The following is a 13,537-nucleotide window of genomic DNA, read 5'->3' on the forward strand; positions in this document are numbered from 1 at the left end:
ATCCGAGTGAAAACCTACCGATCGAGTAAAAGGTCGAGTGAAAACTTATCGATCGAGTAAAAGATTGGCTTCCGAGTGAAAATATAGTAATCCGAGTGAAATTATCATCCGAGTGAAGTTATTCCGAGTGAAAAGATTACCGTCGGAATGAAAACTTGACGTTCGAGTAAGATATTGCCTTCCGAGTGAAATATAGTCATCCGAGTGAAAGATTGTCTTCCGAGTGAAATTATAGTCATCCGAGTGAAAGATTGTCTTCCGAGTGAAAGACTCTAACATCCGAGTGAAAAGGTCCAGTCGGACGAAAAACTCTAATATCCGAGTGGATGAGCTCGGATCCGAGTGAAACTGAAGATGTGCCCGAAAGGTAATCCAGATGACCTCGGATGGAAAAGTGATCAACACGGAAGTTGTGCGCATCGTCAAAACGGTGAACTTTGGTTTTGGAGTCATTATCATCTGAGATAGTATACGGCCTGTAAGTTCACTACGAGACTCGGACAATCCAGTCCGTTACATGACCGAGTCCGACTGGATATTAAAGATGGCTTCGTAGAATATTCAAGATGGTCTTATTTGGAAAAGTGTTCAACATAAGAATTGTTCGTCTCGTCGAGGCGCACAAGTTTCATATTTGGGCCGTCTTGATCGGAGGTCATATGCAAGCTCGGCGGCCCGCGCAAGGAGGAAGACAGAAGTTGGGCCAGATTCAGACTGAATCCGAGTTGGAATAGAATTAGGACTCTAGGACGTGAATTGATGTAATTTTTTGTAAGGAAAGCATAGATGAATCCTTTGCTTGTACGAGATGTCCAGTCGCCTCTTATATATGTTGGGGGTGATGGCCGATTGAACAACACCAATTGAACCAATCAATCTATTACACTTTTGTGTTCATCTATCTTTATCCCCTACCCTTGTATCTTTCTTTCTCGTTATTCGTTCGTTCTTCGCGTTGGAGGGCAGCGATCCACGAGGCTCTAGGGGCGAGCGAATCGACCTAGGGCAGCCCATAGCCGCCGCACTCCCTGACGGGGACCCTCCCGGGCGTGTGGGGTTTCGGGTCTTCAAAAGCGCCCGCTGACTGTCTTGCGTATCGCGCTGTCGGTCGGGTCTCCTTTGACGTGAGCTGCGGTGCATCACCCCCGGCGTCGAGGGTACACGTGACGTGTTCGTGTGTCAACAATGCTCCCAAAACTGGCACCTTCACAATCCGCGCCTTGCTATCCCGAAATTACAACGCGCGCGAAAACTACCTCCAGCTGCCAAATCCCGACACGCGAAATCCCCCTTCTAACCCTGAGCCGAAAGGGCCGCTAGTTCAAATCGGTGGGGGTACTTTTGTAACACACCCTACATTTTGGACAAGCGCGTCCCTAAGTCATGGTTCCCCCTCCCACCGCCTCCTTTTCGCCATTCGAAATCCGGCCGCCATAACCTCTCCGCTCCAGCCGCGAAACCCCACCCTCCTCCTTCCACCACCTCATCGCTGCCCAGCCGGAGCCTCTTCCCCGACGATGTCGTCCACCACAATAGCTCGACATCCCTCATCCGCCTCCCCGGATGAGGATCTGACATCCATCCCGTCGTCCCGCCGGTTCAGCCGCCCCGTCCTCCACCTCCAAGGAGCTGCTCCGGCGGTCGCCTCGTCTACTGCGGCTGCTCCATCCCCATAGCATCGCCTTAACCTACTCCACCGGAACCGCAGCATCCTCACTGACTCCTCGGACAAAGCTGAGGCCTACTCGGCGCCACCAAAGAGGTTCTACACTCATCGCATCGCATTTTCTCCTTAACTCGACCTCCCGGCACCGACGGTGCTCCATCCCGCACCCCCATGGAGCTGCTACCTAAAAGCCGGCGCCGCGGGCGACATCTCCATGGCGGCTCTCCCTACTGCGAGGTCCCTTCGGCGGCGGCGGCCATACTAGCCGGATCTGCTGCTGCTGCTCCGGCTGTCGCTCGGTCGCTCGCTCGCCCAGCTACCGCTGCTCCGGCTCTCGCTCGCTCGCACTGCTGCTGCTCCGGCACTCGCTCACTCTCGCTGCTGCTCTCCCCCTCGCTTGTGCTACTCCTCTACTCCGATTTAGCTACACGTCAGTCGACTAAATCGACTTTTGGGTCAGTCGATTTTCAGGGGGTGGTGGGTCTCGCCGGAGTTAAGGAAGAACCACCCGCAACGGGGAGGGGGCCTCGCCGGAGAGGTACCCCACTATCTATCTTAGGGTTCTTGGTGGGGTGCTACTCGCCGGCGGTGGGGGTGCGGTGGTTGGGAGGTGGCGTGGGGATCGCCGGAGAAAAAGCTTGGCCCGGGGGGGGCGACGGTGGGGAGTTGTTTCGGGGCGGCGAGGCGGCGACGGACCGGCGGTGGGGAGTTGTTTTGGGGCGGCGAGGGACCGGCGATGGGTAGTTGTTTCGGGGCGGCGAAGTGGCACGGGGTTCGGCCGGTGGTGGATGGTGGCTCAGGGGGGTGCAGGTTGAAGATGAACTGCAGGCCCTCTCTAAACTATTCCATGTGAAGTGCCTCTCTGCTACCATTGCGTTCAGTTTCGATAGTAACATTCAGATTCCACAGTAAATTTCAGTTTCGACAGTTAAGTTCAGAGTCAACAGTTTTTACCTCATCTGTTGTAGTCAGGTGGTTTTTGGTGATGTAAATTTTACATCTATAACTTTTTGGTAATGCATTTTACATCATGTATTGGAGATGCTATTAGAATCCCACTTGAGATTAACAATGTCTGTCTTGTGCTGCTTCAGCCTTGACGTCTTACGGCTCACTGGAGCTGCTCCAAGGACGGAATGATCCATCACAACAGAGCAATGCCCTGGACGCCGTCTACAGATTCCTCAGATTTTCCTCCACACCTCTGACAGCCACCTCTGCCTCAACTTCTTCAGCGACCAACCCAATGATGCTGAGCTCGACACGGCTACGGCAAAGAGGTTGTACACTTGTCGCATCACTTATTACTCTACATTCATGTCGATCTATTAGGGCTATTGTGGTTCAACAGAAAAACATAGCAATATGAACTTTTCCTATGGCACTCTACTATTCAATTATTCATGCATTTTCTTGAAAGGAATGGAGCAAAACATCCACCTGGACCTACTTTTCAAAATCTTATGCATGAAAACAAGACCAAGTGTATTAGTGGCAGAATAACATTCTAACTGTACATGCTTTCATATGGTTTCACTTTATTTGGCCATGTTTCTTTGCATTCCTCTGCTCCTCCTTTTCCTGTGAACCAAACATCCAAGTTGACAGAAATCATGTGTTCACAAATGCTCTATTTCCCATGTGCATTCCTATCCTATTCCGGTGTTTTTCCTCCTATCCCTGCATTTTTAGAATTATGCAAGCCAAACTAGGCTTACAGAATTACTTCAGTTACTGGTAGGTGTCGAAGAAAACTTTGTGTGGTTTGTCCTGCTCCTGCCGTGATGTTGTCCACCTCACCTGAGCTGCTCCATCGACAGAAGCACCCACCAAACCATACATCACGACTCCTGACCATCTTTCGCTGCCTCAGATCTCCTTCCCTGCCTTTGGCACCCACCGCAATGGCATCACCATCATCGACTCAGCAGATGAACCTGAGGAGTACACGGGTCCACAAGAGAGGTCGCACTCTTTTGTTTCTGCTTATTTATGCATTGCTTAATATTACCTACTACTTTATTGTCATGTTCACCTCTAAGACTCCAAGTCAGGTCCAAATTGATGTTCAAACTTGAGTTCTAAATTAGTTGTGGGGCACATATCGAGGCAGCAATGAATAGTATCTCTGTCTAATATCTGGTTCACCTAGGGTATGCCTATGTTGTTCATCTTGGGTGGGAAACAAATAGTAAAGCAATCATCATCTGTTTTTTTATTAAATTAAAGCAATCATCAGCCTGCTATCATTATTTTTGGATCCATCCACTGTTTGTTACCATTACTCTAGATTTCTGCATGCTCTCCTTACATAATCTCACTATATTTTTGTATGCATGTCAGATATCGTACACAGTTATGCTGAACATGTAGAGAAAAAGAGAAGAGTTTTGCATGGCAATACAATGTCATGCAGACATCGCTCCATGGTGGGTTCAATGGCAAACCCTCCCCCCCCCCCTCTCCAGATTGTAATCCAGAGGAAGATATCTGTTCTGAGGCAGATTCAGACGCAGCTGACCACTCCTATTTACCCCCCAAGGTATTTGCTCTAACTTGGCATGATGATGTTAGTCATATCATGCATATGTTGCCTTGCAGTGCCTACTTTCGACATCATATATGTCATCTGCTTAGTTTAGACATGTTCTGTAATGCCACATGTTTAGTTTCAATATCATATATGGGAATTATGCAGTCTCATGTCTTTTATCCAGCCATAATATATGTGAAATGTGCAATGCCATCCTGTTTAACTAGGCATCATATATTTGGATGATATCTAGCCCATCCTTTTCTTCATTAAATTTCCATTTGTTGACAATGTTTGTACATTAAACTATTCTTCCTGTGAATCAGCCATTTGAGTGGGTGATGGAAAAATCTGGAGTGAAAACAAGGCCTTCAGAGCAGACAGTGCTACCTGTCGAATCAGATCTCTTGTTGGGTCCCGATAGCTCCTCGGAGTTGGATTCAGAGACAGATGACCAGTCCTATTCCCCCACCGAGGTGTATGCTCTAACTTGGCACGGTTCTACTGCTCATATCATGCATATGGTGTCTTACATTGCATAGTTTAGACATCATATACACAATATTCAACACCATGTTCTTAGTTCAGACATCATATATGCGAATGCCCTCCACTTAGCATATAAATCACATATGTGAATTAAATCATGTGATCCTGGTTACTTAGATAACATGTATGTGAATTATGTCATGCGATCCTGTTTAGTTAGTCATCATATCTTTGAATTATGTTAAGCTATGCTATCCAGTTTAGATAGACATCATATATGTGAAATTATGTCATGCTATCCGTTTTAGTTAAACAATATACATGTCAATTATTTAATGCCCTCTTTTTTCCACACTATCTATTGCATCTGTCTCTCATACAATGTATGTACATTCAATTATGTTTCATGTTTATCAGCCATTTGAATTGGAGCGGGTGATGGCAGTATCTAGCGGACTAAAAACACGGTCTTCAAATAAAACAGTGCTACCTCTTGGTGGAGATAGCACCCCAGTTGTACATGCACGAGAACCAGCCCTACCACACATAACTCAAACTCCCGCAGATTTTACCCCTATTGCGATGGACACACCAATCTAACCCCAACCCCAGCAGATAGTAACCTAGTTCATGTTGACACAGCACCATCTCCACCAAAGAGCTCCCAAACAAGAGCAGTTAGTAAGGCAGCTCCAGTGCCCAAAGCTCCAGTACTACCACGGTGAACCCCAACTCCACCATTTAGTACACCTATTCCTGTGGAGGAAGCACAACCAGCCATTCATACTTTAGAATCTATCGCATTTGATGTTGTTAAATCCTATGTGCGTATCTTCCCATCATGGAAATATTATACTAAGATGAAGGAAAATGTCAGTTGCAGGTGTTTGTCCAGGAGTTATGTGTAAGTAATGTTATTCATGGCAATTACTTTGCTTTGTCCCATACATTCTACCTCCATTATGGTTATAATACATCAAATTTTCCTATTTTTCTCTATAGAGAAGGACCGATTTGGAAACTCGGGATGAGGTAACCTGTGCTAATACCTCTGCTATCTTCAAGAATGCTTGGTGACAGTATCGGAATTACCTGAAGAAAACATACTTCACTAGCAAAGAAACTCATCAAATTCCCTTACGTTCTCTTGAGACACATTTACTGGACGATGACTAGGAACGCCTTGTTCTTTACTGGTCCCGAACAAAGAATGTGGTAAGGTCTATGAGCTCATTTTATTTTAAGTATATATGCTTGCGTCTTACTGTATTCTGTTCATGTAGAACATGTGCTTAAACCTGAAGAACAACTGTTCTCATTTAAGATTCCATTGCTATCGTGCATACTGCTTTGCTCTTGTATCACTGTATTTACTCATACAAACTTCTGGAACCCCAAAAAATCTGTAACTAACGCAAACTTCTGAACCCCAGAAATTCTAAAATAAATTTCTGGATGTGAGGAATTTATCTATTAATCATCTGCAAAAATAATTAACTAAATAGCGCTCTCCAATAAAAAATGGCAGCAATTCTCGTGAGCGCTTAAGTTTCTATTTTTTTACAGCAAGATCAAAAAGACTTTCCCCAAGTCTTCCCAACGGTTCTACTTGGCACAAACACTAATTAAACACAAAAAACACAACCAAATAGAGGCTAGATAAATTATTTATTACTAAACAGGAGAAAAAAAAGCAAGGAATAAAAATAAAATTGGGTTGCCTCCCAACAAGCGTTATCGTTTAACGCCCCTAGCTAGGCATAAAAGCGAGGATAGATCTAGGTATTGCCATCTTCGGTAGGAAATTCTTCAATAAGACACTTATAACTCTTAGGAGTTTCTTAATTTTTATTAATTACCAAACTCCTAGGCACGAAATCAAGAAAATCATTTGTAGCAAAAGGTTCCTTAAGGTTAGTGAGAAAATTGGGGTGAACACTTATGGATTTGAGGTCCGCATTTTCCTTACTAGAAGTTTCACCCTTATTTTTAGGAACATACATCAATTTGGCAATCTTAGCATTAGAAGGAGTGTTTTTCACAGAAGAAAAGGCCGACCCAAGGTTGGTAATAACATCCTCAATTTTATCAATTCTAGTGGAATCTTGATCTATCTTTTCATTAACCATAGGTCCCTTTTCTTTAAAGTTTTTAAGAGAAACTCCGACCTTAGATCCGTATTGGATAATTTGGTTATGAATATTTCTATCCAAATTTTCAATTAAATCTACGGTGGCAACTTTATTTTCAATAATTTCAAGCCGTTACATAACATGTTCCAAAGTTAAGATAGTTCCATTAACCAAAAGAGGTGGTGGCCCAAACAAATCTATCATAGCATTATAAGATCAAAAGTATGGCTACCCAAGAAATTTCCTCCGGTAATGGTATCAAGAATATATATATTCCAAGGAGTGATGCCTACATAAAAATTGCGAAGAAGAACGGAAGTAGATTGCTTCCTAGTAGATCTATTTTGCGTATTGCAAATTCTGTACCAAGCATCTTTTAGATTTTCTCCCTCCCTTTGTTTAAAATTAGGGACCTCATTCTCGAGAGATAAAGGAGTAGATAAAGGACTAGCCATAATGACGAAGCAAGCAGAAAAGGGGCGAACGGAAAAGAGGGCAAGTAAAACGGCAAGGGTGAAGTGGGGGAGAGGAAAACGAGAGGCAAATGGCTAATAATGTAATGCAGAGGGTAAGAGTTGTGATGGGTACTTGGTATGTCTTGACTTAGCGTAGATCTCCCCGACAACGGCGCCAGAAATCCTTCTTGCTACCTCTTGAGCACTGCGTTGGTTTTCCCTTGAAGAGGAAAGGGTGGTGCAGTAAAGCAGCATAAGTATTTCCCTCAGTTTTTGAGAACCAAGGTATCAATCCACTAGGAGACCACGCGCGAGTCACCTCGTACCTACACACACAAATAATAACCTCGCAACCAACGCGATAAATGGGTTGTCAATCCCTTCACGACCACTTGCAAGAGTGAGATCTGATAGAGATGATAATAATAAGATAAGTATTTTTGGTATTTTTATGATATAGATTGAAAGTAAAGATTGCAAAATAAAATATATTGGAAACTTATATGATGGAGAATAGACCCGGGGGCCATAGGTTTCACTAGTGGCTTCTCTCAAGAAAGCATAAGTATTACGGTGGATGAACAAATTACCGTCGAGCAATTGATAGAGAAACGAATAATTATGAGAATATCTAGGTATGATCATGTATATAGGCATCAGTTCTCTGACAAGTAGACCGACTCCTGCCTGCATCTACAACTATTACTCCACACGTCGATGGCTATCCAGCATGCATCTAGAGTATTAAGTTCATAAGAACAAAGTAACACCTTAAGCAAGATGACATGATGTAGAGGGATAAACTCATGCAATATGATGTAAACCCCATCTTTTTATCCTCGATGGCAACAATACAATACGTGTCGTTTCCCTTTCTGTCACTTGGATCGAGCACCGCAAGATTGAACCCAAAGCTAAGCACTTCTCCCATTGCAAGAAAGATCAATCTAGTAGGCCAAACCAAACTGATAATTCAAAGAGACTTGCAAAGATAAACCAATCATACATAAAAGAATTCAGATAAGATTCAAATATTGTTCATAGATAATCTGGATCATAAACCCACAATTCATCGGATCTCGACAAACACACCGCAAAAAGAGGAGTTACATCGAATAGATCTCCAAGAGAATCAAGGAGAACTTTGTATTGAGATCCAAACAGAGAGAAGAAGCCATCTAGCTACTAGCTATGGACCCGAAGGTCTGAAGTAAACTACTCACACATCATCGAAGGGGCCATGGAGTTGATGTAGAGGCCCTCCATGATCAATGCCCCCTCCGGCGGAGCTCCAGAAAAGGCCCCAAGATGGGATCTCTTGGGTACAGAAGGTTGCGGCGGTGGAAATAGGGTTTTGTGGTGCTCCTGGATGTTTGCGGGGTATATATATATATAGGAGGAAGAAGTAGGTCGGTGGAGCAACGAGGGGCCCACGAGGGTGGAGGGCGCGCCCCTGCCTTGTGGCCTCCTCGATTGTTTCTTGACGTCCACTCCAAGTCTCCTGGATCACATTTGTTCCAAAAATAACGCTCCCGAAGGTTCCATTCCGTTTGGACTCCGTTTGATATTCCTTTTCGGCGAAACTCTAAAATAGGCAAAAAACAGCAATTTGGGCTGGGCCTCCGGTTAATAGGTTAGTCCCAAAAATAATATAAAAGTGTAAAAATAAGCCCATTAACATCCAAAATAGATAATATAATAGCATGGAGCAATCAAAGATTATAGATACGTTGGAGACGTATCAGCATCCCCAAGCTTAATTCCTGCTCGTCCTCGAGTAGGTAAATGATAAAAACAGAATTTTTGATGTGGAATGCTTCCTAAACTATTTCTCAATGTAATTTTTCTTTATTGTGGCATGAATGTTCAGATCGGAAAGATTCAAGATAAAAGTTTAATATTGACATAGAAATAATAATACTTCAAGCATACTAACTAAGCAATCATGTCTTCTCAAAATAACATGGGCAAAGAAAGTTATCCCTACAAAATCATATAGTCTGGCTATGCTCTATCTTCATCACACAAAATATTAAATCATGCACAACCCCGATGACAAGACAAGAAATTTTTTCATACTTTTGATGTTCTCAAACTTTTTCAATATTCACGCAATATATGAGCGTGAGCCATGGATATAGCACTATGGTGGAATAGAATGGTGGTTGTGGAAAAATAAAAAAGGAGAAGATAGTCTCACATCAACTAGGCGTATCAACGGACTATGGAGATGCCCATTAATAGATATCAATGTGAGTGAGTAGGGATTGCCATGCAACGGATGCACTAGAGCTATAAGTGTATGAAATCTCAACAAAAGAAACTAAGTGGGTGTGCATCCAACTTGCTTGCTCACGAAGACCTAGGGCAATTTGAGGAAGCCCATCACTGGAATTATACAAGCCAAGTTCTATAATGTAAAATTCCCACTAGTTTATGAAAGTGACAACATAAGAGACTCTCTATCATGAAGATCATGGTGCTACTTTGAAGCACAAGTGTGGAAAAAGGATAGTAACATTGTCCCTTCTCTCTTTTTCTCTCATTTCATTTTTTCCTTTTTTATTTATCTGGGCCTCCTTCTTTTTTTGGCCTCTTTTTTCTTTCTTTTTTCATCCGGAGTCTCATCCCGACTTGTGGGGAAATCATAGTCTCCATCATCCTTTCCTCACTAGGACAATGCTCTAATAATGATGATCATCACACTTCTTTTTACTTACAAGTCAAGAATTACAACTCAATACTTAGAACAAAATATGACTCTATGTGAATGCCTCCGACGGTGTACCAGGATATGCAATGAATCAAGAGTGACATGTATGAAAGAATCATGAATGGTGGCTTTGCCACAAATATGATGTCAACTACATGATCATGCAAAGCAATATGACAATGATGAAGCATTTCATAGCAAACGGAACGGTGGAAAGTTGCATGGCAATATATCTCGGAATGGCTATGGAAATGCCATAATAGGTAGGTATGGTGGCTGTTTTGAGGAAGGTATATGGTGGGTTTATGGTACCGGCGAAAGTTGCCCGGTACTAGAGAGGCTAGCAAATGTGGAAGGGTGAGGGTGCGTATAATCCGTGGACTCAACATTAGTCATAAAGAACTCACATACTTATTGCAAATATCTATTAGTTATCGAAACAAAGTACTACGCGCATGCTCCTAGGGGGATAGATTGGTAGGAAAAGACCATCGCTCGTCCCCGACCGCCACTCATAAGGAAGGCAATCAATAAATAAATCATGCTCCGACTTCATCACATAACAGTTCACCATACGTGCATGCTACAGAAATCACAAACTTCAACACACGTATTTCTCAAATTCACAACTACTCAACTAGCATGACTCTAATATCACCATCTCCATATCTCAAAACAATCATCAAGTATCAAACTCCTCTTAGTATCCAATGCACTTGTCTGAAAGTTCTTATTATGCCTAAAAGAAAATTTCCATGTTGTTCTAAAGGACTCTCAAAATAATATAAGTGAAGCACGAGAGATCAATTATTTCTATAAAATAGAACCATCGTCGTGCTCTAAAATATATAGTAGAAGCACTAAAGCAAAAACTATATAGCTCAAAAGATATAAGTGAAGCACAGAGAGTATTCTAATAAATTCCAATTCATGTGTGTCTCTCTCAAAAGGTGTGTACAGAAAGGATGATTGTGGTAAACTAAAAAGCAAAGACTCAAATCATACAAGACGCTCCAAGCAAAACACATATCATGTGGCGAATAAAAATATAGCTCCAAGTAAAGTTACTGATGAACGAAGACAAAAGAGGGGATTCCCTAGAAGCTTAGGATTTTTGGTGTCTTTTTATTTTACCTTGGGGTTCCATGGGCATCCCCAATCTTAGGCTCTTGCCACTCCTTGTTCCATAATCCATCAAATCTTTACCCAAAACTTGAAAACTTCACAACACAAAACTTAAGAAGAAAATCTTGTGAGCTCCGTTAGCGAAAGAAAACAAAACACCACTTCAAGGTACTGTAATGAACTCATTATTTATTTATATTGGTGTTAAACCTAATTTATTCCAACTTCTCTATGGTTTATAAACTCTTTTACTAGCCATAGATTCATCAAAATAAGCAAACAACACACGAAAAACAGAATCTATCAAAAACAGAACAGTCTGTAGTAATATGTAACTAACGCAAACTTATGGAACCCCAAAAATTCTAAAATAAATTGCTGGACGTGAGTAATTTATCTATTAATAATCTGCAAAAATAATTAACTAAATATCACTCTCCAATAAATAATTGCAGCAATTCTCGTGAGCGCTAAAGTTTCTGTTTTTTAGAGCAAGATCAAAAAGACTTTCCCCAAGTCTTCCCAACGGTTCTAGTTGGCACAAACACTAATTAAACACAAAAGGCACAACCAAAACAGAGGCTAGATAAATTATTTATTACTGAACAGGAGAAAAAAAATCAAGGAATAAAAATAAAATTTGGTTGCCTCCCAAAAAGCGCTATCGTTTAACGCCCCTAGCTAGGCATAAAAGTGAGGATAGATCTAGGTATTGCCATCTTTGGTAGGAATTTCTTCAATAAGGCACTTATAACTCTTAGAAGTTTCTTTATTTTAATTAATTACCAAACTCCTAGGCACGAAATCAAGAAAATCATTTGTAGCAAAAGGTTCCTTAAGGATAGTGAGAAAATTGGGGTGAACACTTATGGATTTGAGGTCCGCATTTTCCTGACTAGAAGTTTCACCCTTATTTTTAGGAACATACATCAATTTGGCAATCTTAGCATTAGGAGGAGTGTTTTTCACGGAAGAAAAGGCCGACCCAAGGTTGGCAATAATATCCTCAATTTTATCAATTCTAGTGGAATCTTGATCTATCTTTTCATTAACCATAGGTCCCATTTCTTCAAAGTTTTTAAGAGAAACTTCTAACTTAGATCTGTATTGGGTAATTTGGTTATGGATCTTTCTATCCAAATTTTCAATTAACTCTACGGTGGCAACTTTATTTTCAATAATTTCAAGCTGTTGTATAACATGTTCCAAAGTTAAGATAGTTCCATTAACCAAAAGAGGTGGTGGCCCAAACAAATCTATCATAGCATTTATAAGAATCAAAAGTATGGCTACCCACAAAATTTCCTCCGGTAATGGTATCAAGAATATATCTATTCCAAGGAGTGATGCCTACATAAAAATTGCGAAGAAGAACGGAAGTAGATTGCTTCCTAGTAGATCTATTTTGCGCATTGCAAATTCTGTACCAAGCATCTTTTAGATTTTCTAACCCCCTTTGCTTAAAATTAGGGACCTCATTCTTGGGAGATAAAGGAGTAGATAATGGACTAGCCATAATGACGAAGCAAGCGGAAAAGGGGCGAATGGAAAAGAGGGCAAATAAAACGGCAAGGGTGAAGTGGGGGAGAGGAAAACGAGAGGCAAATGGCAAATAATGTAATGCGAAGGGTAAGAGTTGTGATGGGTACTTGGTATGTCTTGACTTGGCGTAGATCTCCCGCGAAATGGCACCAGAAATACTTCTTGCTACCTCTTGAGCACTGCGTTGGTTTTCCCTTGAACAGGAAAGGGTGGTGCAGTAAAGCAACGTAAGTATTTCCATCAGTTTTTGAGAAGCAAGGTATCAATCCAGTAGGAGACCACGCGTGAGTCACCTCGTACCTACACACGCAAATAAGAACCTCGCAACCAACGCGATAAAGGGGTTGTCAATCCCTTCACGGCCACTTGCAAGAGTGAGATCTGATAGAGATGATAATAATAAGATAAGTATTTTTGGTATTTTTATGATATAGATTGAAAGTAAAGATTGCAAAATAAAATAGATTGGAAACTTATATGATGGAGAATAGACCCGGGGGCCATAGGTTTCACTAGTGGCTTCTCTCAAGAAAGCATAAGTATTACGGTGGGTGAACAAATTACTGTCGAGCAATTGATATAAAAGCGAATAATTATGAGAATACCTAAGTATGATCATGTATATAGGCATCATGTACGTGACAAGTAGACCGACTCCTGCCTGCATCTACTACTATTACTCCACACATCGATCGCTATCCAGCATGCATCTAGAGTATTAAGTTCATAAGAACAGAGTAACGCCTTAAGCAAGATGACATCATGTGGAGGGATAAACTCATGCAATATGATGTTAACCCCAACTTTTTATCCTCGATGGAAATAATATAATACATGTCGTTTCCCTTTCTGTCACTGGGATAGAGCACTGTCGTGGATCTA

The sequence above is a fragment of the Triticum aestivum genome, chromosome 3A, assembly GCF_018294505.1.
Source record: "Triticum aestivum cultivar Chinese Spring chromosome 3A, IWGSC CS RefSeq v2.1, whole genome shotgun sequence".
Taxonomy (NCBI): Eukaryota; Viridiplantae; Streptophyta; class Magnoliopsida; order Poales; family Poaceae; genus Triticum; species Triticum aestivum.